The sequence below is a fragment of the Tamandua tetradactyla genome, chromosome 7 (genome assembly GCF_023851605.1).
Source record: "Tamandua tetradactyla isolate mTamTet1 chromosome 7, mTamTet1.pri, whole genome shotgun sequence".
Lineage (NCBI taxonomy): Eukaryota > Metazoa > Chordata > Mammalia > Pilosa > Myrmecophagidae > Tamandua > Tamandua tetradactyla.
The window spans coordinates 34,362,539-34,379,267 of record NC_135333.1 but is presented as its reverse complement, the minus strand read 5'-3'; the positions used below and the strand labels follow the sequence as shown (position 1 = coordinate 34,379,267).

Below are 16,729 nucleotides of genomic sequence, written 5' to 3'. Positions count from 1 at the left end.
CCGCCGCCCCGCGCGTCTGGGATGCCTCTCGCCCCTCCCCCACACCCGCCCAACTCCCGGCCTGGGCAAGGGGGCGGTGCCGGCGGTCACGTGGCCCGGCGGGCGCGCTCGGATTCCGAGCGCCAACCGCCGGCGGCCCCGCCCCGCCCCCGTGCCCGCCTTCGGCGCGAGGCTGCTCGGCGCCCTCAGCCTGGGAGGCTGCAGCCGGCTGCCCATGCGCTCCCGGCCGGACCGGGGAGGAATGAGGCGCGGGCTCGCCGGGACTGCTGGACAGCCGGGGTCCAGTTTGGGGCGGTCAGTGATGGCAGTATACGGGAGGCGCTGGGGGGCGTAGGGGCCGCCCCGAGATTCTGGAGAACCACTGGAGTGGGGGCTGTCAGGGTTAGGACTCCCGCCGTGGGGTTGCCCCCCAGAGAGGGGGGAGGGGCGGCGAGCCCCTCCTTTGTCTTAGTTATACTGAGGTAAGGGGGCTGTGCTTGGCCAGAGCAATTCGCACTGTGCCTGACACAGAGCGAGCCCTCGAAAACTGCTGGTCTTGATTGCAACCACAGTGCGGTGAGAAAAGAGAAGAGGGAGTGACAACGGGGGCTGACAGGAGGTAACTGCCATTATTAAGCACCTCAGCTGGCCAGGTGCGGGCACCTCCCCTTCCTTCCCCAGGTGGCTAGGCGAGGCACCCGGGACAAGCATCTGCCCTGGGAGTGTGTAATTAAGAGGCAGAGCTGGGGTACGAACTTGGGACCTTTCACTCCTGACCCACTGCCCTAGGCTAAGGAAAAGGAATGCTTGGACCACGCTTTGAAAATTGGGTAGGGTTTTGATGGGTGGAGACCACTGAGTGAGCTGTGCCCTAATTAGCTGTAAAACCTCGGGAAGATCTTTAGAGCCATGCTTGGCTCTGTAAAAATGGCTGGACCTAGGAAAACTGATAACTAATATGTAAGTAGTGCTTTGCAATTTTTAAAGCACTTTCAATCACGTCATATGTAATTCTCACAACTCGCCCAGTAAGCGTTTTTATTAGCCCCATTTTACAGATGAAGAAATTGTCTTAGAGAAGTTTAGATAAGGGAGTAATGACAGAGATTTCCTATTGATTAAGTCAAATGGGTTTCCCCATACCAAGTTACCATGGATGAGAATACAGTTCTCTCTCCCAAACTCTTAACATGTTGTGCTTTCATTATCTGAGCACGAACCTACTAAATTTAAGACATTACTGTTGTTGGAGTTTCTTGCCCCTTCCCAACCACCAACTACCATATCCCAGCGACCAAGGTGGTGGTGAACAGCAGTTTTAATTTATTTTATTGGGCTGGTTTGGGCTGCCCCAAGTATGAAGAGCACTTGAGGCAAAGTGAAAACTGGAAAGTAATTGGGTGGGTTTGACTGAATTCTGAAAAGTTCAACCAGGTTGAATAATTCTCTAGCCAATTATTTTGAGGGCATTTGGTGATAATTGATCATTTTCTGTCCTTCCTGTTGACAGGTGTACCTCCTAGCAAATTATTGGAAGGAACATGAGAAATGTAAGTAGGGATTTTGAAGTAGCAGTTAAGAGAACCAAAATTGTTTACTTATAGAATAATGGCAGTTAATTTGGTGATATCATTTACCTATCAAACGGCAGGTACTTATCAAATGCCCACTTTTGAGGAGTGTATTTGTTAATGTGTGCAGAGAGGTTCTCCACAGGTGACAGTTGCCATCAGCGCTGACAAAGGTGCTATTTTTTTGGTTAACCTTTCCCAGAGGTCTGTGATATGTGCCAGGTGCCCGGCTAAGTGTTTTCACTTATTCTGTAACCTCATTTATCCTCACAACTATCTTAAAAGCCCTGAGCCGTTCTTACACTTTTTAGAAGGTAGGAAACAAGTCTCTAAGCATGAAGTAAACCAGTTCTGAAGGGGCAGACAAAAACTTAGCTTTTCACAGTGTGATCCGGGTTCAGGGTCAACAAATATTTAATGAACTTCACCTTGTACCAGGCACGTTTGAATATTTTATTTAATCCTCACAACAAACCCCCCCTCCCAATGCCTTTTGCTCATTTGAGCTGATCACCTCGAAATCAGCTAACAGGCATTTTTTTTTTTTTAACTAGCACATTCCTCATATGGAGCAAGTAGAGCCTCCGTCCCTGAATATAATGTTGTGCTGTGAGAAAAACAGCAATTCCTTTAATAAAATCCTGACATCTCAAAAACAGCAGTACAAAACAAAAATGTGGACCTTAGGCAGCAGATTGAGTTTCAAGGGCATTTTCTTCTGATGATTACAATTAAATCTGAAAACACCACTGGTTTCCCATGACAGACGCCCACAACTCTGATTCACTAGACTAATCACTCATCTGAAACTTGGATCAATTAGGTGTAACTTTTAAAAAATCTGGGGGAAGTCCAGCAGGGTTAGTGGGAAACTGGTTTGTAGATTTGTTATAAAAGTCCTCAGATGCTTTTTTCACTTTTTTTTTTTTCATGGGCAGGCACTGACAATTGAACTCGGGTCTCTGGCATGGCAGGTGAGAACTCTGCCTGCTGAGCCAATGTGGCCCGCCCCCTCAGATGCTTTTATATCCTGAATCAGGAAATGGTGACAGAGGTAGCCTTCCCTCTTAACCCCCTCCAACCAATCTCCGCAACTCAAAGTGATATTTTTTTTAACGATGATTTTTTTGGGGGTGGTGGGGGTGGTGGTGTTTAAAACCATTTAGTGGAAAAGGCAAATTTATAGAGACAAAAAGCAGATGAGTGGTTGCCTGGAGCTGGAGGTGCAAACATTGAATGCAGATAGGCATGAGGGAACTTTTTCAGATGATGGAAATCTAAATCTGGATGTGGTGTTGCTTATACAACTCTAAATTTACTAAAAATCACAAATTGTGCACATAAATCAGATACATTTTATGCTATATAAATTCACTTCAATAAAACTGTTTAACAAACAAAACCCTTCTTGGCTCCCCATCGCTTACCCTTTAGATGCTCAGAGGCTGTCTACCCCTCTAGCCTCTCCTGATGTGCCCAGTGTGTAGCTTGAATTGGAGTGATTGGGAGCTGGCTGCAGGTGCTCTGATAAAGGCTCTGTCATCTCAGTGCCTTTGCACATGCTGTCCCTCTGCCTAGGCTCTCCTTCCTGTTGTCTGCTAGGGGACACTTACTCTCTTTCTTCAAGATTCAGCTGGAGCATCTGCTCTACCAGTAAGCTTTCCCTGACTTTTCCAAATAAAGCCAAGTGACAATGCTGTTATTTTTAATGTACATATCTGGTACCCTCACCAAACTGAGCCCTCTAATCCTGATTTTTTCCTCTAGACCTCAGCAGGTCTCATGCCTAGAATGTTTGTTGAATAACTACATGTGCTGTCAGTATCCCCTTTCCATAGTACTTTTTTATGGGGAGTGCCCCTTCCTTCCTCCCTCCTTACCTTCCATTTGTTCCAGAGTGCTGAGGATTACTGTGGATACAAAAAATGAAAAATGCAAGACACTAATCCTCAAGGAACTCCCTATCTAGCGCAGGAGATAAGTAGTGTCAAGAAGGTGATTGATTATATGTCCTCACCTTCCTCTCTCCTAACCATCATCTCTGACAGGGTACTTATTCTTATGTAGGTTGGGGATGGTAGTGAAACCTACCTGATAGATGTCCTGTAAGAGTTAGATGGGTTGTAACAGAAAGAAATGTGTGCTGGCACTGCAGTGCACCTGGGTGTTAGGGCAAAGGTTCAGGAGATGCCTGGAGAAGCCACCACCTGAGCTGAGTTGTGAAGAATGAGTAGAAATTAATTTAACCTTCTTCAGTTTACCCCGATGGATAAGTGATGATTTGAATACATTGCCAAAGATTGTCACCCTTGTTGTTGATTAGGAGAAATACAAGGGCAGACATGCTTAAATTAGCTGCGCACTCAGACACAAAGATGAAGGAATATTACTTGTTGGTGATACTAATTTCTGTGGTTTGCCCCAGCCTCAATTTCCTACGAAATACTGCGTAAAGAATGGTTGCAAACCAGAGGTTCTTGGGCTGAATTCAGATTGCCTGAGTATTTTTTTGGGCCTATGCAGAATTTATAAAGTTTTTTTTTTTTCACTATAAAAGTTGCTGTTTATTTTCAATTTTTTTTGCTTGTCTCCTCTTAGCCCTTTAGGAGTCCACAGATGCACACCAGCCTGCAAACCCCACTCTGAGCACCACTGTGTTAGACCCTGTCCCATCCTGCTTATCCAGGGACATGGCTAGAGCTATTGCACAGCGCCACCCCACCAACCCTGCATCAGAATTTATCCCTCTATTAGATGATACCCATCAGCACACAAACCTATTATAACATCTCCCTGCTTGAAAAGGAGAGGAAATGTCCTTCCTGGAACTCACTTCTTCTTCCGTTTACTGCCCCCATTTCTCTGCTCATCTTTACAGCAAAGTCCTTGAAAAAGTTGTCTCTCTTCTCTCCCAGACACTCCTGAATAAGCCTTTTGTTCCCACCTCTCCACCGAAATGGCCAATCATCAAGGTCATCAGTCGTTTCTATATTTTGCCATTGGAAGGTCAATTCCACCCCTCATTACAGTCAACCTATCAGCATCCTTTGGCTCGTTCATCCCTGCTTCATTCTTGAAATATTTTCTTATAAAGTTTTTTTGAAGTAACAACTTAAGAGTTTACAAAAATAGTCTAGATTCTCTTGAAAAAGCAGAATATATCGTGATGCTGAACTTGTACCTCTCTGGTATACAGCAGCTAGTTTAAGCTGATAGTTCTATTTCCTTTAGCAGGCTTAGGTCCTCACTGTTTGCAAAATGCATGCACATATTCTCACCACTGGCCACTGAAGGCATCTAAGTGTGTGCCTCCTGGCTTGGAAATGCTCTTGTTATCTGCATAGTGTTCATTTCTGAACAGAGCTGTTATGCTGGATACCTGTCTCCTCTGTGATATAGAACGGATGAGCTAGGGCAAGGGATGACTAAGAAGTCAATTTTCTTTTCTCAGGTCCAGACTCTTATTCATAAATAAGGCCCTTCTCTCCAGGCTTTGGGAGCAGGTGAAAAACACCTGGATGTAGTTTGGAGACCTGGAACTGTACTTAATTTTTAGAATTAATTTTGATGTATCTTTATTTTTCTGATTTTCAGACAATACATAAAAACTTTAAAATGGAAAGTTAGACTCCCTCAAGATATAGCCCTCTTCTGCCCACCCTATAACCTGTATTAAGGGTTGCTAGAGTTTTCTTATTTTTAAATTTTTGGCATATTTTGAAAGCTACCATTTATCGAAATCTCGCTGGGTGCTAAGTGCTTATCCAAGCCCTTTACCCAATGTCTGTATCCTTCTGACAACCCTATGAGGTTATCATTCCCATTTTACAGGTGAAGAAACTGAGTCTCAGGGTAAGTAACATTTGGGGTAAAACAGTGAGTGTGTTCCACCACTTTTCTTTCTGATTTCAAAGCCCTTTCTTTTGGCCAGCATATGCCTCTCTGACCAGATATTGGTTAGGAATGAAAGATACTCATCTGAATATACCCATAAAAGTCTTCTTCTTCTGCCTTGCCATCCATTCATTTATCATGTTTCTTGACCAGGCCCTGGGGTAAGGGTGGGGTGGAAGGTGAACACAAACCATAGTCCTGCCCACAGGGAGTTCAGATGGAAATGACAGGTACTCAGCAGACACTTGCAAAATAATAAATGAAGTACTAGAATCATACACTACAGTGATGATGGAGAAAGGAGGAAACAGAGTGGATGTGTCAGTATACGTGATATTTAAGCTGCATCAGGAAGGATGGTATGAGATCAGCAGATACCCAAGGAGAAAGGATGTTTCAGGCAGAAGAAACAGTACGGACACAAGGATGGTGGGAAGGAACCATTGTTTATACGGAGAGCTGGTTGTCAGGTAGGGACCTGATGATAACCTTGAATGCCATTCTAAGACATTTCAATTTTAATTGGTAGGCATTAGGGGCCACTGCATTGTTTATGAAAGGGGAGTGACATGCTTCATTTATGTTTTAGGTAGAGGAGTCCTGCGGCATGGTGGAGGATGGATTGGAGTAGGTAGGAACTGAAGGCAGGGAGGTCAGGAAAAGAACTATTGCAGCTAGTCCATTGGTATCAATGTGAAAATATCTAGTAACTAATAAAAATAACAACTAAAAGCAAGGATCTTTCACTGAGTGGCCAGATAGTGGGCTAAGTGCTGTGCATGCATTATCTTATTTAATTTTCACAACTAACCTTTGAGCTCAGTACTGTTACCCAGTTTTATAGGTGAGGAAGCGATAAAGATGATTTATAGAAATAAGTCCACGAGGTTACCTAGTGGCCCAGTAAGAACTGAAATCCACGTCTGTCTGAATTTAAAGCCCTCTAGTGCTATGTTGCAAACTTAAACACCAGAGACTAGTACAAGCCAGAATCTTTGTACAGCAGAACTTGCCTATAAAGTATGTCTTTTTGACACTATATATAAAGAATATCCAAAATCAGATCTCTTAACTCAATTCCCACAACCCCAGATGAAGTCAACACTGTTTCTTCCCTGCTACCCTAAAGTAGCTTCCAAACTAGATTCTGTTTCCTCTCTGGCCACCTTACAAGATATTTGTTTTTTAACTGATTAAATACATATGTATACACACACACACACACACATATATATATATATTAGAAAAGTTGTACATTTACAGAAAATACAGAGTTCCCATTTCCCTCCCCACCCCCCAGTTTTCCCTATTATTAACATTTTACATCAGGGTTGTACCTTTGTTGCAACTGATGAGAGAATACTATTATAATTATATTACCAACTAAAGCCCATGGTTTGCATTAGTCTTCACTGTGTTGTAAAGTTCTATGTTTTGTTTTTAAATTTTTATTCTTATAGATATATAGAACTTAAAATTTCTCCTTTTAATCACATTCAAATACATAATTCATTGGTGTTAATTATATTCACAATATTGTGCTACTATCACCACCATCCATTACCAAACTTCTTCATCACCCCAAACAGAAATTCTTTACCAATTAAGCATGAAATCCTCATTCCCTAACCCCACCCTGGCCCCTGGAAACCTGTATTCTAGTTGCTGACTCTATGGATTTACTTTTTCTAATCATTCCCTATCAAAAAAAATTAACAAATTAACCTAGTGAGTTAATTTGTCCTTTTGTGTCTGGCTTACTTCACTCTATATGATATCTTCAAGATTCATCCATGTATCAGATTCATTGCACACATTAGAACTTCATTCCTTCTTATGGTTGAATAATATTCCATTGTACGGACAGACCACATTTTGTTTATCCTTTCATCTTTGATAGATACCTGGGTTGCTTTTATCTTTTGGCAATTGTGAATAATGCCAATATGAAGATCAGTGTGCAAGTATCTCTTTGAGCCCTGTTTTGGTCAGAGTTCTCTAGAAAACTAGAACCCACAGGAGACATCTGTAAGTATGAGATTTATAAATTATCTCACACAACCGTGGGGATGTAAGAGTCCAAAATCCGTAGGGCAGGCCATAAGTCTGGCAACTCCGATGAAGGTCCTTGATGAACTCCACTGGAGAGTCCAGTTGGCTGAAGAAGAAATGAAAATTCCTTCTCCCTTAAAAGTTTTCAACTGATTGGATTAAACCAACTGATTAGATTCTCTAGTTGCAGAAGACACACCCTTAGTTGATCGTAGATGTAATCAGCCACAGATGAAATCAACTGACTGATAATTTAATAAACCAGCCTTCTGGTTTATTAACCAGCAACAAAATCTCCTTGCAGTAATGAGCACTATCAACTGGCCAAGATGACACCTGAACCTAACAGTCACACGCCTCTTCATCAATACTTTTGGGTATATACCTAGTGATGGGATTGTTGGGTCATATGGTAATTCTATTTCTAACTTTCCAGAGAACCACCAAGCGGTTTTCCATAGGTTGACCATTTATGTTCCCACTAGCAGTGAATGAGTTTTATTTCTTCACACATTCTCCAACACTTGTTATTTTCCACTTTAAGTAGGAGCCATTCTAGTGAGGGTGAAATAGTGTCACAATGTAGTTTTGATTTCCATTTCCCTACTGACTAGTGATGTTGAGCAGCTTTTCATGGGCTTATTGGCAATTTGTATATCTTCTTTAGTGAAATGTCTATTTAAGTCTTTTTCCTATTTTTATTTATTTATTAATTAAAAATTAACAACAAACGAACTAAAATATTAACATGTGATCATTCTGTTCTACATATATAATCAGTAATTCACAATATCATCACTTAGTTGCATATTCATCATTTCTTAGAACATTTGCATCAATTCAGAAAAAGAAATAAAAAAATGAAAAGACAACAGAAATAGAAATAAAACAAAAACAGAGAAAAAACAATTATACATACCATACCCCTTACCCTTCGCTTTCATTGATCATTAGCATTTCAAACTAAATTTATTTTAACATTTGTTCCCCCTATTATTTATTTTTATTCCATATGTTCTACTCGTTGGTTGACAAGGTAGATAAAAGGAGCATCAGACACAAGGTTTTCACAGCCATATTGTGAAAGCTATATCATTATTCAATCATCATCAAGAAACATGGCTACTGGAACACAGCTCCACATTTTCAGGCAGTTCCCTCCAGTCTTTCTATTACATCTTGAATAACAAGATGATATCTACTTGATGCATAAGAATAACCTCCAGGATAACCTCTGGGCTCTGTTTGGAATCTCTCAGCCATTGACACTTTGTCTCATTTCCCTCTTCCCCCTTTTGGTCGAGAAGGTTTTCTCAATCCCTTGATGCTAAGTCTCAGCTCATTCTAGGGTTTTTCTCAACCCCTTGATGCTGAGTCTCCGCTCATTCCAAGATCTCTGTCCCACGTTGCCAGGAAGGTCCACACCCCTGGGAATCATGTCACATGTAGAGAGGGGTAGAGTGGTGAGACTACTCGTTGTGTTGGCTGGAGAGAGAAGCCACATCTGAGCAACAAAAGAGGCTCTCTTGGGGGTGACTCTTAGGCCTAAATTTTAAGTAGATTTGACCTATCCTTTGTGGGGTTAAGTTTCATATGAACAAACCCCAAGACTAGGGGCTCAGCCTATAGCTTTGGTTGTCCACACTGCTTGTGAGAATATCAAGAATTCAACTTGGGGAAGTTGAATTTCTCCCCGTTCTCACCATTCCCTGAAGGGGGCTTTGCAAATACGTTTCCACTCACTGATTGAATCACTCTGGGATTCATCAGGGCATCACTCTGGACAAACCAACAAAATCTCATGTCCTACCTGAGATTCCAAGTACTTATGGCATTCAATCAAACTATCTACATAAGTTATATTAGGAAATGCACTAGTCAAAATATAAATTTTGTACCAAATAAACATTTTTTGCTTTAGTCTCACACATAAGGTGACATTTAAAAATATTAATTACCATCTATTTTCAGCACCCTGCAAAAATGACATTCCTTTGTTCTTCCTCATGCAAAAACATTTTAAAAATTTGTGCATTGTACATTTCACTATTATTATACACTCTAGGCATTCCTAGATTATACCATCTCAATCTTTAACATCTGTCTTTCTTTCTGATTTCATTTATGTCCCCAGCCCTCCTCCCTCTATCATTCTCACATGCAGCTTCATTCAGTGTTTTAACATAATTATATTACAGTTAGGTAGTATTGTGCTGTCCATTTCTGAGTTGTTGTATCCAGTCTTGTTGCACAGTCTGTATAGGCACAATTTATTGAAGAGACTGTTCTGTCCCAGGTGAGTTGGCTTGACTCCCTTATCAAATATCAAATGTCCATAGATGAGAGGGTCTGTATCTGAACACGCTATTCGATTCCATTGGTCAATATATCTGTCTTTATGCCAGTACCATGCTGTTTTGACCACTGTGGCTTCATAATATGCCTTAAAGTCAGGCAGTGTGAGACCTCCAGCTTCGTTCTTTTTCCTCAAGATACTTTTAGCAATTCGGCGCACCCTGCCCTTCCAGATAAATTTGCTTATTGGTTTTTCTATTTCTGAAAAGTATGTTGTTGGGATTTTGATTGGTATTGCGTTGAATCTGTAAATCAATTTAGGTAGAATTGAATCTTAACTATATTTAGTCTTCCACACATCCATGAACACGGTATGCCCTTCCATCTATTTAGGCCTTCTGTGATTTCTTTTAACAGTTTCTTGTAGTTTTCTTTGTATAGATCTTTTGTCTCTTTAGTTAAATTTATTCCTAAGTATTTTATTCTTTTAGTTGCAATTGTAAATGGAATTCATTTCTTGATTTCCCCCTCAGATTGTTCATTATTAGTGTATAGAAACACTACAGATTTTTGAATGTTGATCTTGTAACCTGCCACTTTGCTGTACTCGTTTATTAGCTCTATTAGTTTTACTGTGGATTTTTCAGGGTTTTCGACATATAGTATCATATCATCTGCAAACAGTGAGAGTTATACTTCTTCCTTTCCAATTTTGATGCCTTGTGTTTCTTTTTCTTGTCTAATTGCTCTGGCTGAAACTTCCAACACAATCTTGAATAACAGTGGTGATAGTGGACATCCTTGTCTTGTTCCTGATCTTAGGGGGAAAGTTTTCAGTTTTTCCCCTTTGAGGATGATATTAGCTGTGGGTTTTTCATATATTCTCTTCATCATTTTAAGGAAGTTCCATTGTATTCCTATTCTTTGAAGTGTTTTCAACAGGAAAGGATGTTGAATCTTGTCAAATGCCTTCTCTGCATCAATTGAGATGATCATGTGAGTTTTCTGCTTTGATTTGTTGATATGGTGTATTACATTAATTAATTTTCTTTGTTGAACCATCCTTGCATACCTGGGATGAATCCTACTTGGTCATGATGTATAATTCTTTTAATGTGTTGCTGGATTTGATTTGCTAGAATTTTGTTGAGGATTTTTGCATCTATATTCATTAGAGAGATTGGTCTATAGTTTTCTGTTTTTGTAATATCTTTGCCTGGTTTTGGCATGAGGGTGATGTTGGCTTCATAGAATGAGTTAGGTAGCTTTCCCTCCAGTTCAATTTTTTTGAAGAGTTTGACAAAAAAAAAAGAAGAGAGGATGCAAATAAATAAGATCAGAAATGGAAGAGGAGACATAAGGTTTGGTACTAATTCTTTTTTGAATGTTTGGTAGAATTCACATATGAAGCCGTCTGGTCCTGGACTTTTCTTTTTGGGAAGCTTTTTAATGACTGATTCAGTTTCTTTACTTGTGATTGGTTTGTTGAGGTCATCTATTTCATCTTGAGTCAAAGTTGGTTGTTCATGCCTTTCTAGGAAGTTGTCCATTTCATCTACGTTGTTGTATTTATTGGCATAAAGTTGTTCATAGCATCCTGTTATTACCTCCTTTATTTCTGTGAGGTCAGTGGTTATGTCTCCTCTTCCATTTCTGATCTTATTTATTTGCATCCTCTCTTCTTTTTTTTTGTCAACCTTGCTAAGGGCCTGTCAATGTTACTGATTTTCTCATAGAACCAGCTTCTGGTTTTATTGATTTTCTCAATTGTTTTCATGTTCTCAATTTCATTTATTTCTGCTCTAATCTTTGTTATTTCTTTCCTTTTACTTGCTTTGGGGTTAGTTTGCTTTCTTTCTCCAGTTCTTCCAAGTGGACAGTTAATTCCTGAATTTTTGCCCTTTCTTCTTTTTTGATATAGGCATTTAGGGCAATAAATTTCCCTCTTAGCACTGCCTTTGCTGCGTCTGATAAGTTTTAATATGTTGTGTTTTCATTTTCATTTGCCTCGAGATATTTACTGATTTCTCTTGTAGTTTCTTCCTTGACCCACTGGTTGTTTAAGAGTGTGTTGTTGAGCCTCCACATATTTGTGAATTTTCTGGCGCTCTGCCTATTATTGATTTCCAACTTCATTCTTTTATGATCTGAGAAAGTGTTTTGTATGATTTCAATCTTTTTAAATTTGTTGAGACTTGCTTTGTGATCCAGCATATGGTCTATTTTTGAGAATGATCCATGAGCACTTGAGAAAAAGGTGTATCCTGAAGTTGTGGGGTGTAATGTCTTATAAATGTCTGTTAAACTAGCTCATTTATTGTAGTATTCACATTCTCTGTTTCTTTATTGTTCCTCTGTCTAGATGTTCTGTCCATTGATGAGAGTGGGGAATTGAAGTCTCCAACTATTATGGTAGATGTGTCTATTTCCCTTTTCAGTGTTTGCAGTGTATTCCTCACGTATTTAGGGGCATTCCGGTTCGGTGCATAAATATTTATGATTGTTATGTCTTCTTGTTTAATTGTTCCTTTTATTAGTAGATAGTGTCCTTCTTTGTCTCTTTTAACTGTTTTACATTTTAAGTCTAATTTGTTGGATATTAGTATAGCTACTCCTGCTCTTTTCTGGTTGTTATTTGCATGAAATATCTTTTCCCAACCTTTCACTTTCAACCTATGTTTATCTTTGGGTCTAAGATGTGTTTTTTGTAGACAGCATATAGAAGGCTCCTGTTTTTTAATCCATTCTGCCAGACTATGTCTTTTGATTGGGGAGTTCAATCCATTAACATTTAGTATTATTACTGTACGGGTAGTACTTTCTTCTACCATTTTGCCGTTTGGATTTTATATGTCATATCTAATTTTCCTTCTTTCTACACTCTTCTCTATACCTCCTTCTTTTGTGTTTTCGTATCTGTTCCTAGTGCTCCCTTTAATATTTCTTGCAGAGCTGGTCTCTTGGTCACAAATTCTCTCAGTGATTTTTTTGTCTGAATATGTTTTAATTTCTCCCTCATTTTTGAAGGACAGTTTTGCTGGGTATAGAATTCTTGGTTGGCAGTTTTTCTCTTTTAGTAATTTAAATATATCATCCCACTGTCTTCTCGCCTCCTTGGTTTCTGCCGAGAAATCTACACATAGTCTTATTGGGTTTCCCTTGTATATGATGGATTGCTTTTCTCTTGCTGCTTTCAAGATCCTCTCTTTCTTTTTGACTTAATTCTGATTAGTAAGTGTCTTGGAGAACGTCTATTTGGATCTGTTCTCTTTAGGGTACGCTGCACTTCTTGGTTCTGTAATTTTAAGTCTTTCATAAGAGTTGGGAAATTTTCAGTGATAATGTCCTCCATTCGTTTTTCTCCTCCTTTTCCCTTCTGTTCTCCTTCTGGGACACCCATAACACGTATATTAGTGTACTTCATATTGTCATTCAATTCCCTGAGTCCCTCCTCATATTTTCCGAGTATTTTCTTTTGCTTGTCGGATTTCAGATATCCCATCCTCCAGTTTACTAATCCTATGTTCTGCCTCTTGAAATCTGACATTGTAGGTTTCCATTGTTTTCTTCATCTCTTCTACTGTGCCTTTAATTCACATAAGTTCTGTGATTTTTTTCAGACTTTTGATTTTTTTAAATTATTTATTAATTTAAAAAATTAAGAACAAAAACATAAACATATCATTCCATTCTACATATATAATCAGTAGTTCTCAATATCATCACATAGTTTCATATTCATGATTTCTTAGAACATTTGCATCAATTCAGAAAAAGAAATAAAAAGACAACAGAAAAAGAAATAAAACGATAATAGAGGGAAAAAAAAGATTGTACATACCATACCCCTTATCCCTTGCTTTCATGTATCACTAGCATTTCAAACTAAATTTATTTTAACATTTGTTCCCCCTATTATTTATTTTTATTCCATATGTTCTACTCATCTGTTGACATGGTAGATAAAGGGAGCATCAGACACAAGGTTTTCACAATCACACAGTCACATTGGGAAAGCTATATCATTGTTCAATCATCATGAAGAAACATGGCTACTGGAACACAGCTCTACATTTTCAGGCAGTTCCCTCCAGCCTCTTCATTACATCTTTGACCTGACCTGCGGGACAGACGAACCTGGACCTGAGGGAGGGAGTGAGAATGGATGGGACAAGAGACACAGAGAATGGAGACAAGACAGGATTCTGATCAAGTCTCGTTTATTGAGGGCAAATCCAGGGTATTTATGCAGCAAGAAAGGGGAGGTGACTTGTATCGGGCGTTAGCAGAGGTTGGGCGTTACCCTGCGGTTAAGCAACCAATCAGCAGAGACTAAGATGAGAAAGGCAGATTAGCTAAGGCTGGTCAGCTGATTTCAGGGAAGGGCAGAGCAGAAGTGAGGAAATAGAAACTTAACTTTGAGATAGGAACTTAACTTGAGTTAGTACCTATGATGGCGTCAGACCACAAGATGGCCGGCACCCTGCCGGTGCCATAAGCAGTTTCCCACAGGTCCCCCTTTTTTATTATTTTCAAAAAAGGTGGAGACTGCGACAACAGCCTATCCCAAGGGGACTGTGCCTGTCTTAGGTTGGGACACCACAAAGTAGGCAACCTGAAACCTTACCCGTCATGGAGGCTTAGGGGAGCATGAGGCCAGGCCTCTGTCTTAGGTGGTAGATTGCTCAGACTAAGGTGTCCAATTGCCCGTCATTGGCTATCCAGTCCAGCACTGTGGAATGTGCAGATGGAGTGTCTTTTATAGGTATTCATCAAGATTACCATCGCAATCTGCTGTGTCTAGTCTATGATAATGGACTTGGAGGGGCTGCATTTTTATGGCTTCAATTTGTTGTTTTAAGAAGGCCATCAATTTATTGAAGAGGATAGGTCCTAGCGAAATTAGTATTAGTAAGCCAAGCAAGGGTCCTAGAAGTGGGAGAAAATAAGGCAATGGCCCATTAAACCCGCTCCACAGAGGGGTCTCAGCCAGTTCTTTTCTTCTTTTCATCAGATCTTCTTGCAGCTTCTTAATTTTGTCTCTGACGATGCCTGACTTGTTGGCATAGAAGCAGCAGCATTCCTGTAAAGCCAAGCATACTCCCCCATGCTTTGCGGTTAATAAATCTAATCCTCTCTGATTTTGTAGGACTACCTCGGCAAGGGAGTCTAATTGGTCTTGAATATCCTGAATAGTGCCTAATAAAGTTTGCACATCCTCAATTAATTGTTTGGATAATTTAGTATACTGAGTGATAGAAATCCCTAAACCAGCAGATCCAACAGTTAAAGCTCCAGCAATGCCTATCGTAGCCAGGAAGGGAAGCATCTGCACGGCCCTTTTGTGGCAGCCAGCAATAAGGTCTAGTTTGGGGATAGGTACTGGCTCCTTCCTTCTGATGACATCAATGTTAGGAAGGAGTATACCTAAAACACACAACCCAGTCCAGTTTTGTGGGAGTGTAGTCCTTCCCTATTCTGGCGTCATTGCCGCTGCAGTTGTTTAGTTGGAGCTTAGAGTTGCCTAAGCCTTCAGGCGGCTTAAACATTAAATCTGTGCGAGCCAATTTAGTAAAATAGTAAGTTTTGTTATTGCTTTTGTTTATACACTGCAAATACGCCGTATAGCATTGAGCATTAATAGAGGGATATATTGTGGTACAATTACACTTTGGTAATACCCCATTAACGGGGAATTCTAGGTCAGGAGGCTTCAAACAAACCCATCTTTGATAATTCCCTACCTCGGAGGCGTGACCAATTAATAAATAGGCTACCTTCTCACCACAATTTCGCTGCAACGCGTACGTTCCAGTCAAAGGTGTGGCTTCAATTTCCTCGTAGCAGTTGCAAGCGCTGGCATGAATTTTATTTACCAGCTTTCTGATGGCCTGTGGGTCATCCCAGCCACCATAAGAGCCTTTTAGGAGTAAACCCAAGATGATAAGTATGCAGGGTATTATTCCTGATGGAGCCATCTTTGATTACAGTGCTACTGGCCCGCTCTAGAAAGGGAGACAAGCTAACGTAGCAAAGCACCCTACTGCGCATAAATATGCTACAGCGATCAAAATTCTTTCTAATGGATTCCAATCTTTAGGGTCAACTGTCGCTAGTCCGGCTGCAAACAGCAGGGCTAGGAAGCCAATTGGCAGCAAGAGCCAGCAATTCATGTGACACTGGTGGGGGGGTTACCAGTAGGGTTAAGTTCTTGGATTTCGGCCGTGCGTAGGCTAGTCGTCTCCAGGTGGGCTATAGCAGGGCTCGCAGGTTGGTTAGCGGGCTTCAGCTGTGATGGAAAAGGGAGGGAGAATAATAGCCTCTCTCAGGGCGATTTCTTTGCCCTGGACAAATTGTTATTGTCTATTTGTTTTACTAATTGTTATGGCAGCCATCTGGCTGAATCTAATTCTTTAGAATATATGCAGACTGATCCTCTGCCCCATATTAGAACAGGATCTGGCCCATGCCACGTATTATCCAATGGGTCTTTCTATAGCACTGGAGCATAACTTTTGCTTGACTCTGCATGCCAGAAGCGTTCGGCTGCCGAGCGCTCGTTGTTGTCCAAATTAAAAAATTTTAAATGAAAAGAGAATGGGATAATAAATTCCTGGGGGATCCCTTCCTGGGGGATCCCTTAATAGGATACCACTCCCCCCTTTTAAATTTTTCAATAGTGTTTTTCAAGGACAGGTGTGCTCGCTTTATTATGCCATGTCTTTGTGGGTTGTAGGGGATGGCTGTAGTATCTTTAATATTTAATTGTTGATAGAACTTAGCAAAAACACTACCGGTATATTCAGGACCATTATCTGTCTTTTAGCAATTAAAGTTATATGTTTTATAATATACATTACCCATTTAGTTATTATTTTCATCCGGGTTGATATGTTTGGGTTTATTCTCTTCGAGGGAATCCAAATTAAGGTTCCATC

General features: G+C 40.4%; 1 long non-coding RNA gene across 2 annotated transcripts in view; it reads left to right on the top strand.

Annotated features, from left to right (window-relative positions):
- The first annotated feature begins 176 nt into the window (after positions 1–176).
- Positions 177–16,729, top strand: part of LOC143691035 (uncharacterized) — a 132,520-nt gene continuing 115,967 nt past the window's right edge. For both annotated transcript variants that reach the window (XR_013179313.1, XR_013179314.1), the window contains exons 1-2: positions 177–294; positions 1,490–1,529. This is a non-coding gene — a long non-coding RNA (uncharacterized LOC143691035). The remainder of the gene's footprint in view (positions 295–1,489; positions 1,530–16,729) is intronic.